The sequence below is a fragment of the Neovison vison genome, chromosome 12, assembly GCF_020171115.1.
Source record: "Neovison vison isolate M4711 chromosome 12, ASM_NN_V1, whole genome shotgun sequence".
NCBI lineage: Eukaryota > Metazoa > Chordata > Mammalia > Carnivora > Mustelidae > Neogale > Neogale vison.
In genome coordinates this window covers 51,199,919-51,223,481 of record NC_058102.1, presented here as the reverse complement: position 1 = coordinate 51,223,481, position 23,563 = coordinate 51,199,919, and the positions used below count along the sequence as shown (strand labels likewise).

Sequence of the window (23,563 nt, the reverse complement as noted above, 5' to 3'; positions counted from 1 at the left end):
TTACTCTAGTTGTATAAAGAATAGATTGTCACATATTTAGCTGGGGCTCCTCATGAAAAATTATGTATCCCAGTACTTTCGAGCGGAAAAGACCTTCAAGATCATTTAGTCCAACCCTTCCTTTTAAAAGATAAGAAAAGTAAGACACAGGAAATTTATGATTTGCCCAAGGTCACAGAGCTAATAACTGTGTGAGACTTTAAACCAGGACTTGGAGGGTGATAGATTATACTTTTAAGAAATCATTCTACCCTCTATTTCCTTTGGCCAGAAGTGATGTCTCCCTTTCCTGAACCTTCATCTCACCTTATTTTTCTCTCCTGGGTTTTTACTCACTTATTACCTCAATCGTAGTTCTTTGTGTCCACATCTTGTCGTATCTCCTTTATGAGACTGTAAAAGCAGTCTCGGGAGAGCAGGAAGTATGGCCTCTATCTAGTGTGGCTTTGTACGTGGTAGGTGTTCAGTCAAGTTTTCTTGAGTGGATGGATGGATGGACGAATGGACAAATGGATGGACAGATGAATTCTCCATATGCTCTAAATAAAACAGACCATCTACTGACTGCCTATGCACATGTAGATGTTACTCACTCTGATTTACCGCTCTACATTACCTCCTAGCTATATTTTCATTCATTTCCTTTAATACAAACATATTGGAAAGTGGTCATTTTTTATCAGATGAGATGAGGTGGCCTAGAAAAACGTCATGTTTCTAAGTCAGGCAATTATTTCTCCCAAAATTATCAGCAGGGAGAGCCTCTCCACACTCTCCCCCGCTGGCTGGGCAAATGCATTCTTTCTCAACACATGGTCCTTTGGGAATTTATTTCTTATCAGACCTTTCTTTCTTTTTTTCTTTTTTCCAAGAGATAGTTGAGACTGCTCATAAAAAAAACTAATAAAGTGTGCAAGGTAAAACAGTGATATCACAAAAGGATGTATGTTTTGCATATGTTAATAACAAAACTCTCTGCTGTCCTTATGCCCTCTCCAGCAGAGAAATACAGAAACCTATGAATGAAAACTGAGGCTGCCAATAACGGAGCCTGGAAGAAGGCTTGGGAGCCCTGGATTATGTACCTGTGTTCAATTTTGACTTGTTGACTAGCTCTGGTAATTTCTACGATCTCTCTCTCTCTCTCTCTCTCACCTTGGTATCTTCATCCACAGAAGAGAGATGAGAAAATTTGCAACTATCAGTCATAGGTCTAGTTTCTGCTACAACTAAATGACCCATCAACTCTGTCAATAACATCAGTCAGACTGGTCTGGAGGGTAACTGTGATTATTTTTGGACTCCCAGATTTGGCTTCCTGCACGTATGCCCTCATTAACATGTTGAGAGTTTTTGCTGGAGACGAGGCGCTATGTTGTATTTTGGCTCCCCAAGTGAAGACACGAGCTTCAAGTCATGGGACTCATGATGATCTAAGATCTCCACTAAGGCAGCAGGCATTCAGAAGACAAACATGACTCACTGTGCTCGGGATCGCAATCAACTGTTCACAAACTTCGGTTTGAGGGTTGGGAAAGTCTGGAAAAGATTCTAGGGTACAGCTCTGTTCGGAAGGGTACAGACTGTTTCCCTTGTGAAGTGACACATGTCAGGGTTGTGAAACAGCGGGAACTGGAAAAGAGGACCTTGTGTCAATTCTCAGAGAGTCATCCCGCTGGCCCCACCACAGACAGCTTGTGCTTTGTCCCCTGGTGCCCCCCTGTTTCAACGAAGCGCTGCCTCAGACCGGTTCGCTGCTTGGCTGTGCTGGTTATCTGTGACTTTCAAAGGAGCCATCCTCAAAGTGAGTGGTTTAAGCTTACAACATTTTATTATTCATTCATTATTCTGTAATTTGAGTGGGGCTCAGCTGGGCTATCCTTTCACTGGCCTTGCCTGGGGTCATTCACACAGGAGTCTCAAAGGGGCTGGAACATCCAGAAGAGTCATGGGTCTCTGCTGGGATAGGTGGAACAGCTGGGGGGTGGCCTGATCTTTCTCTCTCTCTCTCTCTCTCTCTGTTTTCTCCCTCTCTTTTTCTCTTCAAGTGGTTTCTCCGGCAGAATAGCCAAACTTCATGACAGGGTGACTCACGGCTCCCAAGAGCACAAAAGCAGAAGCTGCCAGACCTTCTCAAGGTTTATGCCTAGAAGAGCCACAATGTCATTCTGCGGTGTTCTCTTGGTGAAAGCAAATCACAGGCCAGCCCAGGGTCAACGAGAGGGGAAACCGATTCTACAGCTCCATGTAGAGAGTGGCGGAAGAATTTTTGGCCATCTCGAATCTGCCACAAACCACAGTTAGGTAGGCAGATCTTGTCGGATAAAAGAGCGTCTTGTTACCTGATCATTATGTTCTCTCAGTTTCAGACACCTTCTGTTTCCTATCCTGACGTTCCACTTGGCAGTGAGGCCTCTCCTCTGGGACTCCATGTCTGCCGCTTCCACTTCTCTGCTACCGGCAACCAACTTCTCTCTGCTCACTTTCTCTCCACTCATAGTTTCTTATTATTCATGGGCTCTTCTGTTCCGTGGTATTACTTATTACTGCCTGGTAGCTTCAGCTGCTGTAAATGTTAGTGGTGTACAGAAAAGGTTAGCACAACTGGTCTGAGACCTACCGGTATCCTTAGGAAGACTTTCTTGCAAGGTTGACCTTGACTGACATCTGGGAAACTTGGATTTGGGGAGGTGTATTAAGTTTCTCCAGAGTGTCAGAACCCAAAGGATGCGTGTGTGCATATGTAGAAAGAAATTCTTTATAAGCAATTTGCCCAAGTGATTAGGGAGACTGGCAAGTCTAGAATCTGTCATGTGGCTGTTGGGCTTGAGGCCCAGGAAAGCCAATGGTGTGGCTCCAGCTGGAAGGCCAGCAGCCTGGAGACCCAGGAGGACTAATCTGAAGTCCAAAGGCAGTCTGCTTGAGAATTCCTTCTTTCTGGGGATGCCAGGTTTTTGTTCTGTTCAGGTGTTCAACTGGTTAGATGAGGCCCACCCATATTATAGAAGGCAATTTGCTTGCTCAAAATTTGCTGATTTAAGTGTTATTCCCATCTAAAAACACCCTCCAAGTTGACACATAAAGTTAAGCATCCTAGGAAGGTTCCCACCGTTCCCAGAACTGATAAGAGTGACTCACTGTCCCTAAACTATTTGCACAAGCAATGTGGTTCATGCCGAACAGCTGCTTTCATTATTCTCATAAAGAATGAAGAAAGGAATTCCCAGTCTGGAATTTTACTACGTGCTAGGCAGAGCATGCCTATGCGATTGGTCTCCAGTAACAAACCCGGGCACCATGTCTCTAATGAGCTTCCCTGGTAGACTGTACCTCACACATGTTGTCAAAACTCACTGCTGGCAGAATTAAGCACATCCTGTGTGAGTCCACAGAGAGAGGACTCCTGGAAGCTTATGCCTGTTTTCTTCCAGATTTTGCCCCCATGTATCTTTTCCCTTTGCTGATTTTGCTTTGTATCCTTTTGCTATAATAAATCTTAGTCATGCCTATGACTGTTTGCCAAGTCCTGTGAGTCATCCTTGCAAATCAGTGAAACTAGGGGAGGTCTGGGAGACCCCCAGCATAAGCAAAAAATGGTAAAATTCTGTCCTCAGTGTAGGTCTGTCTCTAACGGTTAATACAACTGAAACAAAGATAGAAGTTATTTCATATATTTAAGGTCTTATATGAGTGTAGCACTGTGCTACATATCATGATATATTCAAAGGAGATATTAGGAATACAGATGAGTGACTAGGGCTTTCCAGAGGGAGTGGAATATTTAAGTAGGAAACAAGAGCAAGGAAGATAGTAGAACCCAATGTTCGAGAGTTCAGACCTCAGAGACATGGCCAAGTCCAAATCTTGACTGTACTGGCTATTAGCGAGATGTTAATCAATGTGAATTTTAAATTTCCACAATTAGAAAGTGGCATCATAATAATAATAATGACTATTTTTACTAAGTGCCTACCATGTCTTATGAACTTCATGTATTAACCCAAGCCATACAAAAATCCTACTAGGTAGGTATTATTTTAGTCTTTATTTTACAAGTTCAGAAACTGAGTCCCACAAAGAGATCTTGCTAATACCTACTTCGTAAGGAACTGGGAAGCCTAAATGAGTTAAATGCAGTGTCCCTGGATGCTGGGAGCTTCAACATGCCACAGACAGGGAAGTATTTTGAATTGAAGAGTGGTAGAAATGTGACCTGGAGCCAGAGCTAAGAAGGTCTTGAGCATCATTTTAGCATTTAGGGCTGTGATTCTCAAACGGACATAGAACAGAGTCCCTAGAAAACATTTGTAAGCAATAGGAAATAACTATATATACTCTATTACTGATGATCAGGGTAAAAGTTCAAGAAGAAAACTTAAGGGAGAGATAATCTAATTACGAAATTGTGAATGTTTATTTGAAGAAATAAACATTTTCTTTTTCCATAAATGGGTAAAACACAATTACTATTTGATTTTAAGTAGCTTTGATAGATTCAGAATTCCTGCATTATAATGACAATAGCAAAAGATGAATTTGGGCTAAGATATATCTGGTGTGGGGCACAGAATTTGAATTGATGTTGAGGAAAGTACAGTTAGGGTACTTCAGCATGAATTTGAGCATGAAGAAATGCAGGTCTGGCTCAAGGTGAGTTCATGGAAAATGAAAGGAGGTCGAAGAGCAGAAGATCAATGATGAAGAATGGATGGTATTTTGTAGTCCATGAGACTTGGGTTAAAATCTTTGCTTCACTAATGATCAATTGTTGACTGCTCTGAAGCTCATTTCCTCATTGGTTACATAGAATCAATAACAGTTACAGTAGGGGGCTGCTCTAAAGACTGGGTCAAATGAAAGGGCTTATGTTTTTTTGCTACTTGGTATAGGAGCTGTTGTCATTATAAATGATGCTTGTGTGGGTGTGGGTGTGGGTGTGGGTGAGTGAGAAGCTTGGGAAGCCCAAGATGGTTGTGAGGATTTTACTGCAGAAGCTGGAGAAACACATTCGCTCAGTGGAAGCAATAGGAAAGTGGGAAGATTAATCCAATCCTTAAGGAAGATTATTGGTTTCACTTTAGGCACATACAATAAGGGCAAATCCTGTAAGTTTGCTATGTTGCCAAGACAATTTTTTAAAAAGATTTTATTTATTTATTTGACAGAGAGAGAGAGAGAGATCACAAGTAGGCAGAGAGGCAGACAGAGAGAGGGGGAAGCAGGCTCCCCTCCGAGCAGAGAGCCCGATGTGGGGCTCGATCCCAGGACCCTGAGATCATGACCTGAGCCTAAGGCAGAGGCTTTAACCCACCCACCCACGCGCCCCTGCCAAGACAATTTTAATAAGAATAGGAAAGGGACATTATAATCTTAAAGAGAGTGATACACACATTATCATTTTCCTGTTTGTAGCATCTTGAATGGCATTTCTTGTCTTCTTAATTTAAACTATAATGTATGAAAGGAATTTCAAAGAAGTAGAGATTTAGAGCAAAAAAGTGAAGGGAGTCCCAGAGCCAAGAATAAATCGTATACAATTTGTGATACAACGACCACAAACTGAATTTTTGTAAGTTGAACTGTGATTATTGTGTGTTCAGCCTTGCAATGGTTATGTCAACTAAAATGTACTGTATATGGGTGGAATTAGTTTCTTTTGGGTGACGTTCCATGAATGGTTAGATCGTTCATGTCTGAATTGAGGGTACCTTTTGGAATCAGGTAGTCTTGGCTTTGAATACTGGCCCTGTGTGCAAATTTGGATAAACTTCCTTACTTCTCTGAACCTTAGTTTCCTAATATGTAAAAGGAGGTAGAAATAAGACCTATTTTCAGGATTCTTTTTTTTTTTTTTTTTAAAGATTTTATTTATTTATTTTTGACAGAGAGAGAGAGAGAGAGAGAGATCACAAGTAGGCAGAGAAGCAGGTAGAGACAGAGAGGGGGAAGCAGGCTCCTTGCTGAGCAGAGAGCCCGATGTGGGGCTCGATCCCAGGGTCCTAAGATCATGACCTGACCTGAAGGCAAAGGCTTTAACCCACTGAGCCGCCCAGGCGCCCCCTATTTTCAGGATTCTTATGAGAATTAAATGAGATAACATTTAGCACTCACACATAATTGGTAATCAATAAACCTACATTCCCAATCCCTTTGCCCTCCTTACAATGGCTTTGAAGGTATTAGCTACAGATATGATTTCAGAAGGTTTAGAACCATATTCACAATCTGGTTTTTGTATTAATCAATGGAAGATGACAAAGAAATATTTTAAAATCTGGCCTGAATGGCTACGTTCAGATTAGAACTATCAATAAAAACACATTACATTGAGTATTTAGTAAAACACACACCAGGCTATACCTATGAATTTATTATTTTCAATCTTGATACTTTATATGTCCCTTTTCCAATAAAGATTACGTTCAAGTCTTCCAATGAAGAGCCATTACATCATTTGTTGGAAATTCATGGATTTCATTATATCCCGTTAGAAAACACTAGTCTTGTCTAGGGAAACATAATGAAAACACCACTGACCTAATGGAAGTCAAGTCACTTACCCTTTTGAGAACTGGCTTCATCAATGGGAATGCATATCACGATGGTCTTGCTGACCTGGCAGATCTGATAAACTCCCCCTTATTCTATGAGTGCTATTGTAGCACCTAGAACTTATCTCTTGTTCTCCACCCGGGTGTACTTGTGCAATATATATCTTTCTCTCTGGATCATAATCTCTGTGATGGAAGGAAACACATGTCTGTCTCATTGCTCTTTTCCTGAAAATCTAATGCAATGCCTGGCACCTCACAGAAACACAATAAATGTCTGTGGAAGGATGAAGGAAGGGAAGTAGGAGGGAGGGATCCAGTATGGTACTTGGCAAGGCAGTCAGCACTTTTTAAAAAGTTGCTTAATGAATGGAGTAAGTCACATTTCCTGTTTTTCTTAGCCATACTTTGTAGGACAGAACAAATGTATCTTAGTCCTCCAAGAAAAGTCTCAAGGCAAATGCATGAATATTAATGAAAACCATATTAATATTATAATACTAGCTAAAACTTTATCAAGTGCCCACTACATGCTGGCAACTTTGGCATGTATTAATTTGTGTAACCATCACAGTAATGCTGTGGAAGAATTTCCACTTGAAAGATGGGGAAACTGAGGCCCAGCGTGGTTTCATTTGTTTCCAAGATAGTTAACAGTGGAAATAGGATTCAAATCCAAAGCCTGCTTGCCTCTTCATTATCCTGCACACCTCCCTAGGGCCTCACCAGTCCCTTGCAGTGGATCTAAGTCTTTACTCAGAGCTCAAGGGCCAGGGTGGTCAGGCCCCCTGTGGGCAGGCTAAGAGGGGACACAGCTGCTTGAGCACACAGAGACAGCCCCTCAGGGTCCATGCAGCTCCTGCACAACAGGAGTTCCTTCCAAGACCGCAACCATAGAACCTGAGACTCAGGTTAGAAATGAATGATCAAGAGAAGCAAGGAAACTTTGTCTTCGTAAAAGACCGAAACAAACACAAATCTCGAAAACCGAAGAATCTGGATCCCAAGGATCAGGAACATGTAGGAATGAACGCACTGCTGTAAAGAGAGCTTGGGGGCGGGGGGGTGATGCCTGGGTGGCTTAGTGGGTTAAAGCCTCTGTCTCTGCTCAGACATGATCTCAGGGTCATGGGATCGAGCCCTGCATGGGGTTCTGGGCTCAGCAGGGAGCCTGCCTTCCCTCTCTCTGTCTGTCTCTCTGCCTACTTGTGATCTCTGTCTGCCAAATAAATAAATAAATAAAATCTTTTAAAAAGAGAGAGAGAGAGAGAGAGAGCTTGGGGGATTGCTGTTGGGGTCTCAGAAAACTACACCAGAGTGTGTTGGGTCAGAAGATGATTGAGAAAGCATATCCAGGAAGGACCTTCCACAAAAGACATGACTCTTTGTCCACCCCAGTTCCATCCCACTACCTACATACATTTTTTCTCCTCCCTCTCTGTCTCTCTCCTATACTGTCTCTCATCTCTGCACACACGCATGTATACATGGCTGCTGCTAAAATGTTCGCACATGCCCCAGGTTGCTGGCTTCAGCTCTTCAACAATCTTTGGAAAACAGTGTTAAAATGTCTGGATCGAGGATCGAACAAACGGACAGTGCATGTGTTCTGTCTCCTTCATCTCCAAGGCAAGAACACGTATTCCGTTCTTTTTTATCCCCCTTGCAGCACCTATTACTAGATCCCATATGCTCTGCACGTACTTGGCAGTCAATAAATGCTTGCTGAATGGCTGACTTCTCCCGTCTCCCCCCAACCCTTTCCTTCCCACCCCTACGGCATTACTTTAAAGATCTGCTGCAGAGCTGTGGGGAGAGGTTTAAGATTCGTTTTGACAAATAACCCTTATGGGTGTTTAAAGCCAAAAGATCGAATATTTAAAGCAGAAATATGAGCTGTGACTTCATGGGTGTTCTGTGAAGAGATGCATAAAGCTGTACAAATAGATAGCCTTTCAGACAGGACATAACAGACCCAGCTTTGTGCATTTGCAAATATACAGAGGAGAAGAGCCCCAACTTCACTTTGAACTCTACATTTCCTCCTGAAATCAGTTTAAATGCAAGAGTGAAGGTAGTTAAATCTTCTATATTTTTAAAAAAGGAGATCTTACAAATACTTTTGGCCTTAAAAGCCTGTGTCATTAATTCATAATATAAAAGGTGACATTAAATCTACCTCTCCTGACTCTCCCCACCCCCCAGACAAGAAAATAAAGGCAAAACAAGCCTGGATTTCACGGGCGTAATGGGAGCAAACTAATTGCTGTAAAAATGGGCTTTCAGACTCCCTGACATGAGATCTAGGTGCTGGAAAGTCTTAGGGAACCAAAACAAGGATCTGGGGCCAGCAGACAGTTGAAGAACTGTAGCAGAATCAGAATCACGCAGTGGCTTTGGGGAATGACCTCGTGATGATGCAGAGCTTAGAATACAAGTCTCAAGAAAGAAGTGAGTATGAGCTGAACAGACCGATCAGACAATAGAGTCCATTTTCTCCAAAGGTTTTCCAGAGTTCCCTAACAGCTTAGGTTCATATGGTAGAAACCAGTGTATCCTGACTCTGCTCTGGCTTTGGCTCTGACCGTCCCATCTTGTCTTAAAGCAGCTGACAGGGAACAGTGAACATCCTGAGCTCCTGGTTCTTACTCCCTATTCTGTGTTCTACAAATGAACTCAGCAAGAAGAGGTTATCGGACATGTATTATTTTTGTTTTAATTGAAGTACAACTGTTTTTTCACTGAACTATGTTTGTCTCATAGTGAAGAGGTTTCCTGGAACTAAAAGTTTGTAAGAAAGCTGAACTCAAATACACTTAACTAGCTAGCAATTGAAATTAAATTGACCTTAACCTTAGATTCCATTGCTAATTTTCCATTGCTAAGTTCAGAAGTGTGCCCTCTTTCCTATTCATCCTTTGTTTCCACGTTCTATAGATTTAAAAGAAGTTCAATAGTCTTGGATTCTACAGAAATTATATTTGTGCAAGGTGACTTGACCAGGTAATAGAAATTTTTTATAAACCTACAATGTCTTTGTTTTCTTGATAATGCATTGTAGTTAATGAAGAAATTTCTCATTTCTCATCTCTTGTAATTCTCAAAAAAAAATCTATAGGATGGCAATCGTTACTATCATTTGATAGATGAGGAAATGAAAGCTTAGAGAATTTTATTCAATTGTTCATTCATTCAATAATTATTTTTCGGGATCCAATTATATGTTGGCACTGGAGATACAAAGATGAAAAAAACCTAGTCGTGACCTGAAGGAGTTCACTGTCTATCATGTGGAACAAATAGGTAAATAAAACATGGACAGTGATAGGAGTAGTGCATTGGGCAGATGTATAATGATTGCAAAAGGAAAGAGTTACCAAATTTGCCTGGCTGTGAATGAGTAGTCTTCTCAAATGGGGTTTTAAGAAGAAGAAATTTGCGGGCACAGAAACCAGGAACTGTATGATGAACTTGGGACTAGCTAACAGTTCAACATGGTTGTGAGTACAGAGGAAGGAAAATGAAATTGGAGAATGGTTTCTTAGGGAACGTGTTACCAGGAAGGAGCATGGCGGTTCTGGGTCAGTATGGTGGGCCATGAAACAAAGTCTTCAGGAACTCGGGTTCATTTGATTTTAATTCACCACATGTGGCCTCCATCTTCTCTTCCTGCATTCAAGTAGGTAGAAGACTCCGGGACAGCCTTTATGTCTGAGACAGGACTTCCCAGATTTATTTCCAAAAGTCAGGCACATGCAGGGAGAGAGAGTTTCAGGAAAGGGAGATTTTGGCCAGACTAAGAAGATATTTTCATAGTTGGGGAAGGAAAATGGATCTACCTTCTCGCCTAGCATCTCTTGGAGGACATGGTTAGAGATGAAGGAAAATGGCCACGAGATGACCCAGGGGGAGCTGGATCCAAGGCCTGGTGCTCACCCAAGATTGCTCTACTCTCAGCATGGTGCAGGAGAACCAACCTGATTGGACAATATGAGGTAGAATAATCTACAACCCAGAGAAAATATAGCACTATATGAAACTACAGCAAAATCCCAGTTTGCTATTAAATGACCTTCCAGAAAGGACAGAAATTATGACCTAAAGGTTACAATTAGTTGATATATATATAAGTTAAAAAGTGCATTGAAATACTGAAAACGAGGTTTAAAGTGTATGAGAGATCAAGACAAGGAGTGAAGTTCCTATCTACAACTCTGCTCAATAGCGGAACTCAGTGTGACAAGACTCTATAGCTTCAGAGGGGTAGATGGTCAAGAAGAGATCCAGAACACATTTTTGTGACTGTCCTTTTCCTTCATTCAGATCCTGTATAGAAACAAATTCAGACTAGATCTATGTATAACCATATCCACTATTGTAAATGTTTCAAATAACTCCAACTTCTCCCCCTCAGAAGACACTCTAACATTACTTAACTGAGTATTTCAGGACAAATGCGTGTCACGTTCATGTACGGAAACATCCAGAGAATATTCTAAGTTATAGTCTAATTTTTCCCTTTACTAATACAAATGCTTAAGCCAGGATCTCTGGGTATGGTGTTTATCTAAACAACCTTGTGTATACAAAACCCCAGAGATGTTGACATTGTAGAGAACAAGCATGATTTGTAAAATCAGCGTGATCCTTCTATTTAAAGCGATGTCCCCTGGATGTGGTCTGAGCTTGAGAAACAAGTCCATTATATTTTCTTTCTGAAGACAATATGTCAAACATTAAAAATGGTTACACATCAGAAGTTTGGGAGGGCAGAATGTCAGCCCTGCAAAGAAGGAAGTCTATTTTATTCCATAGGGTTGGGGATAAAGGGCAGCATTGTAAAAATCTGAGAAAAATCTATGCTCTTCGCCTTCCTTTTCTGTTTTGCCTCCTCCTGTTTTGCCTCTGATCATAAATTCATTCTATTTAATTTTTTCCTTGCCTTCAAGTAGTTTTATCTTAAAGTGTTATAATCCAAATAAAGTGGCAAAGGGAATTCTACAAAAAAATAATAATCAAAACCATTCAGTGTTCATGTGCTCGGGCTAAACTGTATTTTTGGAATGGTTGCTTTTATTTTTTTCTAGAAGTCCAATGTGTAAATTAAGTTGCACCAAGGCAAGTCAGATTACTCCCTGGCCATGTGCAGCATGCACTGTTTTATGTGACTTTTTACCCTCTTATTCAGGAAAACAATACGTTCTTGTATGGCAGCCAGACGAAGTGGTGATTCACACTCATCCAGGAGATGCCAAGTACTGTACCTCCTAGAGGAAACACACTCACCCATATGTAATGAGACTGCTTTGGATTTCCTGAAGTGATTCAGCATGAAATGGAATCCAGTGCTGACCTGAATATCCGTAGATGTTACCAATCACAAGATCGGATGTACCAGAGTTTTATTTGCATTTGTGTGACTCCCACTCATTTATTACAAGTTCAGAGATGCATCCTTGTGAGGCTGAAGTAGAACATTTCCACTCAAGGAAACTGATCAAAGAATTTGGCCTGTTGCTTATTAGTACAAAATAGTCAAGGATATTTCAGGAAAATGTAGCTAGCTACAGTTCTATGATCGAGAATGCCCATCGATTCCTTCTCTTAAATTATGTAGTTTTTAGCTCAAGAGAAACACTGAGCTCTGTTGGCCACTGGCTCCATTATCTTTAGTTTGATAATGCGGGTCATGGTCTCTATTAGAAAAGACACTTATAAAAATCCATAATATGGCCACGGTCGCCAAACTATGGAAAGAACCAAGATGCCCTTCAACGGATGAATGGATAAGGAAGATGTGGTCCATATACACTATGGAGTATTATGCCTCCATCAGAAAGGATGAATACCCAACTTTTGTAGCAACATGGACGGGACTGGAAGAGATTATGCTGAGTGAAATAAGTCAAGCAGAGAGAGTCAGTTATCATATGGTTTCACTTATTTGTGGAGCATAACAAATAGCATGGAGGACATGGGAAGTTAGAGAGGAGAAAGGAGTTGGGGTAAATTGGAAGGGGAGGTGAATCATGAGAGACTATGGACTCTGAAAAACAATCTGAGGGGTTTGAAGTGGCGGGGGGGTGGGAGGTTGGGGTACCAGGTGGTGGGTATTATAGAGGGCACGGCTTGCATGGAGCACTGGGTGTGGTGAAAAAATAATGAATAATGTTTTTCTGAAAATAAATAAATTGGAAAAAAAATCCATAATATGCTAGATGTAAAGCCACCAGAAATTATTGCTTTGAAATGCAGACAGAGGTGTAAAGATGGGATGTGGTGGCACTAGGGAGCCAAACGAGTCATTGAGTGAGGAAGTAAGAATTTGATAGAAAATCAAGGGCAGTCTTAAACTATAGAAACATAGCTGCTTGAGAAATCCCGCTACTTAGTCCTCTGGAAACAGTATTAACAGCAGCATCCTTGGCCTACAAGGATGAGGTGATAAGAACAGGAATGACGAGGGGAGAGAAGCAGGATCTATAGGAGCTCTTGTGGGCATGGCCATGGGAGGGCAAGGAGGGCTTCATGTACATGTTTGAACTAAGCCAGTGAAAAACTAAGATCATTTGGATCTGTGTAAAAGGCAAACAGTCACCAGAGAACTTGAATTTAGTTTCTATAGCAGAGTGTTTTGTCCTTTAATCATAAACTGTTTGGAAATTTAGATTTTCCACCCAAATTATGCAAGTATCACAACAAGGCCTACCCCAAACTGAAAGCTGAGGAATCTAGAACTAAATTGTCAAGAAGAAAGGCTGAAATGGGACTCTTGAGGTGGGTCTTTAAGGGGAGCACAGTGTGAGAAAGGGACCAGCCACTTCTAAACTACCAGCTCAGCCTCTCTGGAAAAGCCATCTCTCCACCAACAGACATCAGGTGTTTAAAGGCTGGGACTGGGGGTGCAGAAAACCTCTTGTGTCCCAAGAATTTATATGGACTAGCTTTGCTATACCAGCAACTTGCTGGAAATACAAAATCCCAAGTTCCATCCCAGACACCAGAGTGACTATCTCCAGTTGGCTCCTGGCACACTAAAAGATGGCAGGTATGTGCCTTGATTAATACAAGTCGAAAGACTCTCTGAAAACTCCAGTTCCAAGATGACACCTAATTTACTTTTTTATTCTTTGCCAAGAATAAGAAAAGAGTATTTTTATTTATAACAAAAAATATAATATCCTATAAGATTACTCTCCTGTAATATTGATATGTATGTCTCAGCCTGCTTCTCCCTCTCCCACTGCCCCTGCTTGTGTTCCCTCTCTTGCTGTCTCTCTCTGTAAATATATACAATCTTAAAAATTAAAAAAAGACAGACTTTATAAAAAAAAAAAGAACCTTCGTGAATGTTCTAGGACAGTGGTTCTCCAAGTGTGAGTCCCTGGACCACATCAGGGTCCTTGGGAACTTGTAAGAATCCAGAGTGCCAGGCTCTACCCCAGACCTACTGACTCAGACACATTGAAGGAGGGGCCCAGCAGTTTGTGTTTTAACAAGCCCTCCAGGTAATTCTGATGTAGGTCAAAGTTTGAGAGCTTTTGCTTTTAAACCACCTCAGGAGATATCTGGAAGCATTATGATCATTAGCTGAGCTGTAAGCTCTGAAGTAGAGAAAAAAAATCTTCAACAAAATGGAAAATTATTCTGATAACCTTGAAAATGATCAACACAGGATGTCAAAGCCTCTCTCATGGTACCTTCTAATGGATTGACTTACACTGTTTATCTCGAGAGAGGTAAGTTGGTGTTTTTATTACTATTGACCCTTTTTCAAAGTAACGGATAGGCCATTTCATTTCCAATCACTACCTTCCTTGTGAAGCCCCATGATAAGGCTCGCCAAGCCAATCATTGTGGCCGGGGAATGGAACAGTCTGATCGACCAACGTGATAATGCATCCCACCCTCCCCTGGTAGGAAAAGGAGTTGCTCTCCATTCCCAAAATATGAATTAGGAGAGGTGGGTTTCTTCTGAAATGTGTCAAGCAAACAACATATCCCTCTAAGATTCCGCTAAGATCATGACCATAAAGACAATACAAGTCTGTAGCTGTGAATGTCCATCTTTCCACAATGTAGAGAGATCTCAACTAAGAATGAAACTGGCCCCCAGAAAAAAAAGAGAGAAAGAGAAAGAGAGAGAGAGAGAGAAACCTGAAAGTATTGTTTGAGCTCTTGGAACCAGCTAGTTGTGAAGTCAAATCAATCCCAGGACTTCTCAGTCACAGAAACTAATAAATTCCCTTTTATTTTGAGTTAATTTGAGTTGAGTTTCTGTCTATTATGACAAAAGGACCCTGACTAGTACAATCTCTAAGTAATTTGCCCTTTGTGTGAATCACATCTGTCCTAATAAAATGTCTCCATTGGGAGGCATAAATAAAAGAGTACCCCAGATATTTGGTCAGGACCTCAGAGATAAAATGTTGGCACTACCTCTTGAAGACAACTTAGACTGGGTATTTAAGTCTCTGAGCTTCTCTGTATTTACGTGGAACAGAAGAGCTGATATAGATCCACTCAAGGAAAAAGAACTGGTTAGAGGCCTTGTAGATCCTTTATTTTAGAAATGAGAGAACCGTCACCCCAGGGAGTGGAGCATTCTCTTGATCAAGATCATGTGGCCTGCTGATCCCTGCTTGCCCTGACTCCCATTCCAGCACCCTTCCAGTAACCACACTTGATGGACTCTCTTGAGGCTACTTGGCTCATTGTTATCTTTATGCACTTTATCTATTAAGATGGTTTTGGTTGTAGATAACTCAAATGAAGACTTTCATTAAGAGATTTATCGTTCAGGGGCGCCTGGGTGGCTCAGTGGGTTAAGCCACTGCCTTCGGCTCAGGTCATGATCCCAGGGTCCTGGGATCAAGTCCCGCATCAGGCTCTCTGCTCAGCGGGGAGCCTGCTTCCTCTTCTCTCTGCCTGCCTCTCTGCCTACTTGTGATCTCTCTCTGTCAAATAAATAAATAAATTCTCTTAAAAAAAAGAGAGAGATTTATCGTTCATATATCAAGAAGTCTGGAGAAAGTCTGATTCCACTATCTGCAAAAGAGATCAACAGCATCAATAAAAACTCAGATTCCTTCCATATTTCCACTCTGCCATTTTCAGCATGTCAACTTTGATTCCTGTTATGTCACAAGATAGTAATAGCACTTCACAAAAAGCTTTTAAGTCAGAGGAGGGGAAAAAAAATCCCAGTATTATGTTCCTTTTTAAGACTGAGAGAACATCTGTCAAGGGCCCCAGAAAGCCTCCCTTGCCATCCCATTGGCTAGAACCAATCACTGGTGGGGAAAATGGAATTTCCACTTTGGCTTAAGCAACTAACTACATTCTGACAAATCTAAGGTGCCACTGATGTCAGAGAAGTTGAAATTCTTAAAAATATGTATAGCTTAGAATGATTGCAATATGGTATCATCATTTGCTCTCCTGGTGGAGAATCTAAGGGGAAGCTGGGCTGCTTGGAAGGTCTCTGCTGGCATACATCTCTTTTGGTCACATTCTACTGGTCAGAAATAGGGAAGCCTGGGAAATGTAGTTTAGCCCTGTGCCTACGAGGAAAGGGTAACATGTGGCCGTCTCAGTCCCTGGCCATCTAGTACCTGAAGCAAATTAGGGTTCTGTTAACAAGAGAAGGAGAGTAAATAGCTATGGGATACCAACCTATAGAATTTACAAGGTATACACTTAATGTAGAACAAGTTTTGGAGAGAAATGTCAACTTCTATAATCTGCTGTGTAAAAACTGGCCTTTGTGAAGCAATACTCCCCAGCCCTGAAATGTGGGCACATGGTTAACTCCTTCCAAAGAGTAGAGCTCAGGAGGAGGTGTGGGGGAGGGGGAGAGAAATTTTGCAGTGGAGAAACTGACAAACACTACCTTATCTGGGTGATCAAGGTTAACATCAACAGTGATAAGATACAAATTGATAGTATGTACCTTTGATAGAGCATAATGAAAATGGCACTCTGTCTCTATGGTTTTCCTCCCCAAACCCTGTACCTCCAGCCTAATCATAAACAAAACAACATTTGCCAAATGTAACTGAGGATGTTCTATAAAATACACGACCAGTATTCCTCAAAATTGTTAAGGTCATCAAAAGTAAGGGAAGTCTGAGAGACTCTCATAGCACAGAGAAGCCTAAGGAGACATGATAACTAAATATAATGTAGTACACTAGATGAGATCCTGAAAAAGAAGAGGGACATTAATAAAAACTAAGGAATATTGACTAAAATGTGGGCCTTAATTAATACTGGTGCATAAGAATTAGTTAATTAATAGAGAGACATGTAACAGGAAATTAGGCATGAGGTATTTGTGAACTCTATCTACCATCTTCACAATTTTTCTATAAATCTAAAATTATTCTAAAGCTAAACATTTTTTAAACAACTTATTTATTTATTTTAGAGAGAGAAAGCACATGAGCAGGGCAAGAGGCAGAGGGAGAGGGAGAGAGAATCTCAAGCAGACTCCCTGCTGAGCCTGACAAGGGTTGGACCCCAGGACCCTGAGATCATAACCTGAGCTGAAATCAAGAATCAGATGTTTCACTGACTGAGCCACCCAGGTGCCCTAAACATTTTTTTTTTAATTGATCTTTGCTTGAGCCAGATAAACAGAGCTGGCTCCTTTTCTCTTTCGAAAAACACCCTTGTTCAGAAGTTTCTGCTGTTAAATGTGGGGAGCCTGTGCCCATGCACTCAACTTGACTAAACTGATTTTAGACAGAAGGATTTTCATATTTCTCCAGAACCATGTACTCGTAGATCACCACTGCGGAAGCTCTCCCACCTGTGCTCCCAGGAGAGCCATCAGCAAGAATGGCCCCTGCACCACAAGGGGAACACACAGCATTGAAAATTCTGGTGTCCATTCAAACTGGAAGATAGGATATTTTGAAGGATCCCAAAATTTAGATTTCTAATTCATGTACGGATATAAGATATCCTCTAGCTCTTTCATTAAGAAATGCCTGGAAAAGAAAGTAGATATAACCATGCAGTATTATTTGGAGAATTATCAACTCATTTCTTTTCTCCCTTTTTCTTTCTAAGGATTTCGAGAGCATTTAAATAGAGTCTAACAGCCTTTTGATGTTGAAAGTTTGCATTTTTTGCTGTTGTTTTTTACATGGAGACTCTTAGGAAAAGGAAATTATATGAGGTATTTTTTGTCCGACTAGGTAACAGCAAGCCCCAAGCCCTTTCTGCAACAGCTGCCGCCAATCCTAAGACATTTGGCACTTTGTGCGGGTTGTATAGGAAAGCAGCAATATCTGAGAGAACAAGAGGTGCCTGCAATTTACATGCAATAAGGACAAAAATTCTAGTGACTTCTCCTCCTATGGCACCCACATGGACATCCGAGAGAGTATCTTTAGGTCAAGAAGTCTAAGCAACAATGTAATTAATAGGGCTTCAGACATTAGATCTGATTCTCTAGTAAAAACACTACAAATACATCTGTGAACCCCTGACATCTCGAGCCACCATTTTAGGAACTCCGATTCACCTCAGGGAAGGACTTCACTTCACCGAAGCCTTTCCTAATGATTGAATAACTAATAAAAGTCAATGTTAGGAGATTCTATATATGAAGATTAAATCATATAAGAAGGTGATCATCTTTGAAAAGATGAAAGTAAAAAAAAATAGCTATCTCAGTTTTTAAGAATCATAAGTTCTATGTAACTTCTGAAGAGTGTCACTTCTATAAAACAGATAGCAATAGCTATAGAGGTAGAAGCCCAAGGAATGAATGAACTTAAACAGCCTAAACAAAGCAGATGATAAAGAACAGTTGGACTTGAACCAAGTAGGTTTCACACAAGACAGTCCTGATTTAAATGGCACCTGGAGCTTCCAGGAAGAATTCAGAGAACCAAGGAAGAATGGAATGTGTAATTTAAGACTGACTTGTGATTGGTATTGGTATGGTCTTACAGAACCTTTTTGCCGGTACCATATGCTCTTCAGTTGAGTGATTATGGTCTAGAGGATTACAATATTCCCAAAAGGCATCTGGCATTCCATAGCTGACCTGTATGTTAATCTGGGAGGGAGAAGAAGCAGGGAGATGACATGTCCTCAGTGGGCTCTATCTGAAGCAGAAATTTTATCTTCAACATGTACCGTTTGTTGTTGGATCTGAAGTAGCACAGACTCCTTGTGTTCACGTGGTTTATTAAAAAATCAGAAGACCGATATAATAGAGCAATTCCAGACTATTTAAAGGAAACTGTGAAATTTTTTTGGTTGATTAGCTAAGAAACAGGTATCCGTCTTTTATTCAATTTCTAATGAATACTGGGTTTTTTAAAGTTTTTTAAAAAGATTTTATTTATTTGATAGAGAGTGAGAGAGAGCATGTGAAGGGAGGAGGGGCTAAGAAAGAGGGAGAAGCAGACTCCCTGCTGAGAAAGGACCTCTACCCAGGGCTAGGTACCAGGACCCTGAGTACCTGAGCTGGTACTGAGGACCTGAGCTGAAGGCTGACACTTAGCAAACTGAACCACCGAGGAATCCCTCTAATGGATTTTGTTAAAAGGAATAATCAACACAAATCAAGTATGATGATACTTAGTAAAATTTAGATTTACAAAGTTTGTCCCAGAGATACTGCTTTTATTAAAGTAATTGCCACTCTCTCTCCATCTCTCTCACATACTAGCAAAAACTGGAAACTACGGAATCATTAGGATAAAAAAGCTGATGGACGTATCAAATTTTGTAAGTATTTGCCCAGAGAAGAAAGAATTGATCCTTTGAAAATTTAAGTAAAGTTTAAAATGGAAAAAAAAAAAAACTGTAAATGGTTTAACTGATCAGGGAATTGATCAAGATTTAAGGAAAACTACGCAGAAAATGCCTTTTTACAAAAATGCATTAAGGCTGTTACCATTTCCATTGAAAGGACTTATTTTCATAATCTCAGCCTCAAAACTTCCTCAGGGTCAAAGCAATGAGAATCAGACATATTTTGTGATGTCTTAATTTGTTATGTAGAAGAAGAATGCTCTTCACCTCCCAGCTTCTGTGTATTTTGTTCCCTCTGTCTGGAAGTTCCTACTCTGTTTTCATACTCTAGGAGAATCTCAAGACTTTTCCTGCAAGGCTCACCTTACAAAGCTCATTTCCAGACTGGTCCTTGTGACCTCCAGGTAGAATTAGATACTTTTACCCTTTATATTTCTTGAGGGACCTTTTAAGAATATTCTATCTATAGAATACAGATATATTATATATATACATATACATATGTGTGTGTGTGTATATATGTATATATATATATAATCTATAGTTTCTTGTCTGCATGGCTATCTTACTGGCTTCTTGTTGGGCATGGCATGTGTTTTAGTCTTTTTGCTATTAAAGCCCTGGCACACAAGAGACATGTAATGAATGAATGTCGAATTACTGAGTAGATGTACAAGGGAGGTCTCCATGTTACCCACTCGATAAGTGGAATTACTTCTTTATTTATGAACAAAATCATCAAATCTGTTCTGCAACTTTAAAGATGTATTTAAGAAAAAGTTTGCCGTAAGAGCTGTATTCAAATCAGTCCTAAACATGTATTTTGTGGTATTTCTGTCTCTCTCAACAACACCATCCTCCTTTGCACCACTAACCTTATCCACAATCCAGAAAAGTAGTGTGTTTATAGGAATCCACGCAGGACTGAAATGGTTAGTTTAGGAGCTCCTCATGGGTGTTGGTGGGGACATCCCTAGAGTGTGGGAGCAATTTCTGGGAGGTCGAGACGTTAGGTCAGCCAAGGGCTTTTTCTTTCCATCCATCCTCAATTTGACTCTGGATTCAGCTGAATATAGTTAAAGGATTAATTGCCCATCATTTTGTTCCCTAAATTAAGAGTCATTGTGGTAAGAACCAAGGGTAGCAATGTGGGCCAACCACAAAAAAAAAAAAAAAAAAAAAAAAAAAAAATTACTTTGTAAGTTTCAAAAGATTTTCACCAAATTACTGCTCTGTGTAAATGATGTTGGGGGGAAAAAGTTTGTTTGAGAAACATTTTCTTTTGTGACTATAATAAGGTATGTGTACCCCTGCTGAGATATGAGTCACATCCCCCGTGATAGGAAACTGTGGCCAGTTTTTGTGGGTTTGGGGTTTTGTACTAAATTTTCAGTGCCTCATGTTTCCTATGACTGATGAATGGATCATCACCTGACTCATAGACTCTTGCTATGGGCAGCCAAAGTATAGCTTTTAAGAATTCAGTAATGTGGCACCCTGCTGCTCTAAGTTTTAATATGGAGGGGGAAACACCAGAAACATAGGATCATTGCTTTGAAACATGGGATCATTGCTTTGAAATGGACCTTTCCGAGGTCACCTCTTCACAGCATTTGGCAGGATTATAATCAAACAGGTCTAGACTCGTTTGTAATTCTTATTTTAAAAGGCCTCCCATGCCCCCTTTTTAGTCTAAGTAAAGTAGGTGTCTGAGTCTGTTCAAAGTGCTAGAACAAAATACCACGGATTGGATGGCTTACCAACATTTTCTTTCTAACAGTTCTGGAGGCTGGCAAGTCCAAGTCTGACTTCCTTGTTCATGGGCAGCCAACCTCTTCCTGCGTTCGCACACGATGGAAGGAGTAAGGGTGCTCTCTTGGACCTCTCTTATAAAAGCACTAATATCATGGGGTGCCTGGATGGCTCAGTGGGTTAAAGCCTCTGCCTTTGGCTCAGGTCATGATCCCAGGATCCTGGAATCGAGCCCCGCATCGGACTATTTGCTCGGCAGAAAGCCTGCTTCCCCCGCCTCTCTGCCTGCCTCTCTGCCTACTTGTGATCTCTGCCTGTCAAGTAAATGAATAAAATCTTTTAAAAAATAAATAAATAAAAATTTAAAAAATAAAAGCACTAATATCATTCATGAAGACTCCCCTCTCATGACCTAATCCCCTCCCAAAGGTCTCACCTCCAAATACCATCACATTCTCATTCAGATTTTAACATAAGAATTTGGAGAGGCAAAACATGCAGACTGTAGTAGTAGGTACACAAAAAAACATTTGTGTTTTGGGCGCCTGGGTGGCTCAGCCAATTAGGTGTCTGCCTTTGGCTCAGGTCATGATCTCAGGGTCCTGGGATAGGGTCCACATGAAGCCCCCTGCTCGGTGGGGAGTCTGCTTCTCCCTCTCACTCTCCTGTTGTGCTCGCCCTCCCTCTCCCTCTCTCTCAAATGAGTAGATTAAATCTTTTTTAAAAAATTGTGTTTTTTCCAGATTAAGGACATGCTACCTCAACTTCAGCCTTCCCGAAAGCAAATATTTTTTACTCCTTTATTCAACAAATATTCATTGGATGACTAAGTGTGCCCTACTTGAGATAGGCAGAGATGAATTAAAGCGAGTCCCCTGCAGTCAAGCAGCTTCGAGTATGGTGGGGGAAAGACACAATTAAATGCGGCAAGTACCATGACAGAGGTATTCCTAGGTGCACAAAATGGGTAAGTGCTATCACCGAGAAAAGGAGTGTCCAAATCCAGGAATTCGGGAGAGCAGACCGCTGATGAAAGCTCATTTCAGTAGAGGTGAAGCACAGATTATGGACATTACTATGGAAAGTGTGAGGGGCCAGACCAGAAGAGCAAGTCAGCAGCTAGAAACTCAAAAGTCATATGGCTTTCTGCCAAGATCTTGAGAGTCCCAGAAGTTGTTAGCAGGGGGGTTCAATGAGACAATTTGCAGAAGTATTAAAGGAAGATTAGATATAGGTGGACAGAGCAGCTAGAAGTCTATCATAATAATCCATGGGGAAAGTGGTATAGAGTCTGAATGAAAGCAAGGTCAGTGGGAACAGACAACAGGGGAAGGAAGTAGAGGTCATACGACCAGGTTATTGACTCTGGGTTTTGGTTCAGAGTCCTGGTGGTCAGACCCTTAATATTGGAGCCCAACCCCCTGTTCCAACCCCAGAGCACAATTCTTAAGTCTTTTTTTCTAGATATACTCACTCCCTTGGCAATCTCATACATTCTGTGATGCTACCCAAATTTGTACCTCCAGCTCACACCACCTTGAACTCTAGACTTGAAAATTCAATGGCCTGTGCAATATCTCCATTTGGATGTCTAATAGGGATATTAAGCTTCCCATGCTCCAATCTCGACAAAAGGCCAGTCCCAAAACCTCTTCTACTTGTAGTCTTCTCTATTTTTGATAATAGCAATATCACTTCCAGTTGCTCGGGTCCAAAACTTTGATGGAATTGTTGACTTCTCTTTTTTTTAGACTGTCCACGTTCAGTGCATGAGCTCATCTCTGGGGCTTGAACTTCAAAATTTGCAGAGTCCGACCACCTCCCAGCACCTCCACTGCCACCACCCTGATCTAAGCTATCATCATTTAAGTCCTGGTTTCTTAAAATAGCTTCCTAACCTACCTCCTTGCTTTGTCCCATGCTCCCTGCAGTCTCTTCTCTACATAGCAGCCAGGATGAGTGAGCGCCACACTGTCGATGTTTTCTCTGAAACTTTTCAAAACCTGAAAGAGTAGTACAACAAAAAATGGTTTTCACAGCTTTTTATTTTTCTGACCCAGGATCCAATCAAGGTTGATGCATTCATTTGTATATCTTTTTAGTCTCTCTCAATCGAGAGTAATCCCCCAGCTTTTGAAAGAAATGACATCCACTTGTTCATGTAGATTGTCCCACACATTCTGCATTTATCAGTTTCCTCACAGATGATGTCATGTATTGCATCACATCAAGGGGCACATAATGTCGGGTTGTCCTAATATTAGTGATGCTGTTTCATCACTCTGTTAATGTGGTGACCCACCAGAGTTCCCCTTTGTGAAGATGAATTTCCCTCTTTGCAATTAATAAAAAATGATGGGGTGATATTCCGGTATCCTCCAAATACCTAATTCACAACCACTTTTTTACCAGATGGTTTTAGCCTCTATTTATAGCCCTTCCTGTATTATGTACGGGATGTTGCAAAATGGTGATTTTTTTTT

At 40.9% G+C, this 23,563-nt stretch overlaps 1 long non-coding RNA gene across 1 annotated transcript; it reads left to right on the top strand.

Moving 5' to 3' along the window:
- Window positions 1-1,671: 1,671 nt before the first annotated feature.
- LOC122891250 lies at window positions 1,672-21,299 on the top strand. Its single transcript, XR_006381264.1, has 3 exons — window positions 1,672-1,804; window positions 19,243-19,301; window positions 21,109-21,299. It is a non-coding gene; the product is annotated as an uncharacterized LOC122891250 (long non-coding RNA).
- Window positions 21,300-23,563: the final 2,264 nt, after the last annotated feature.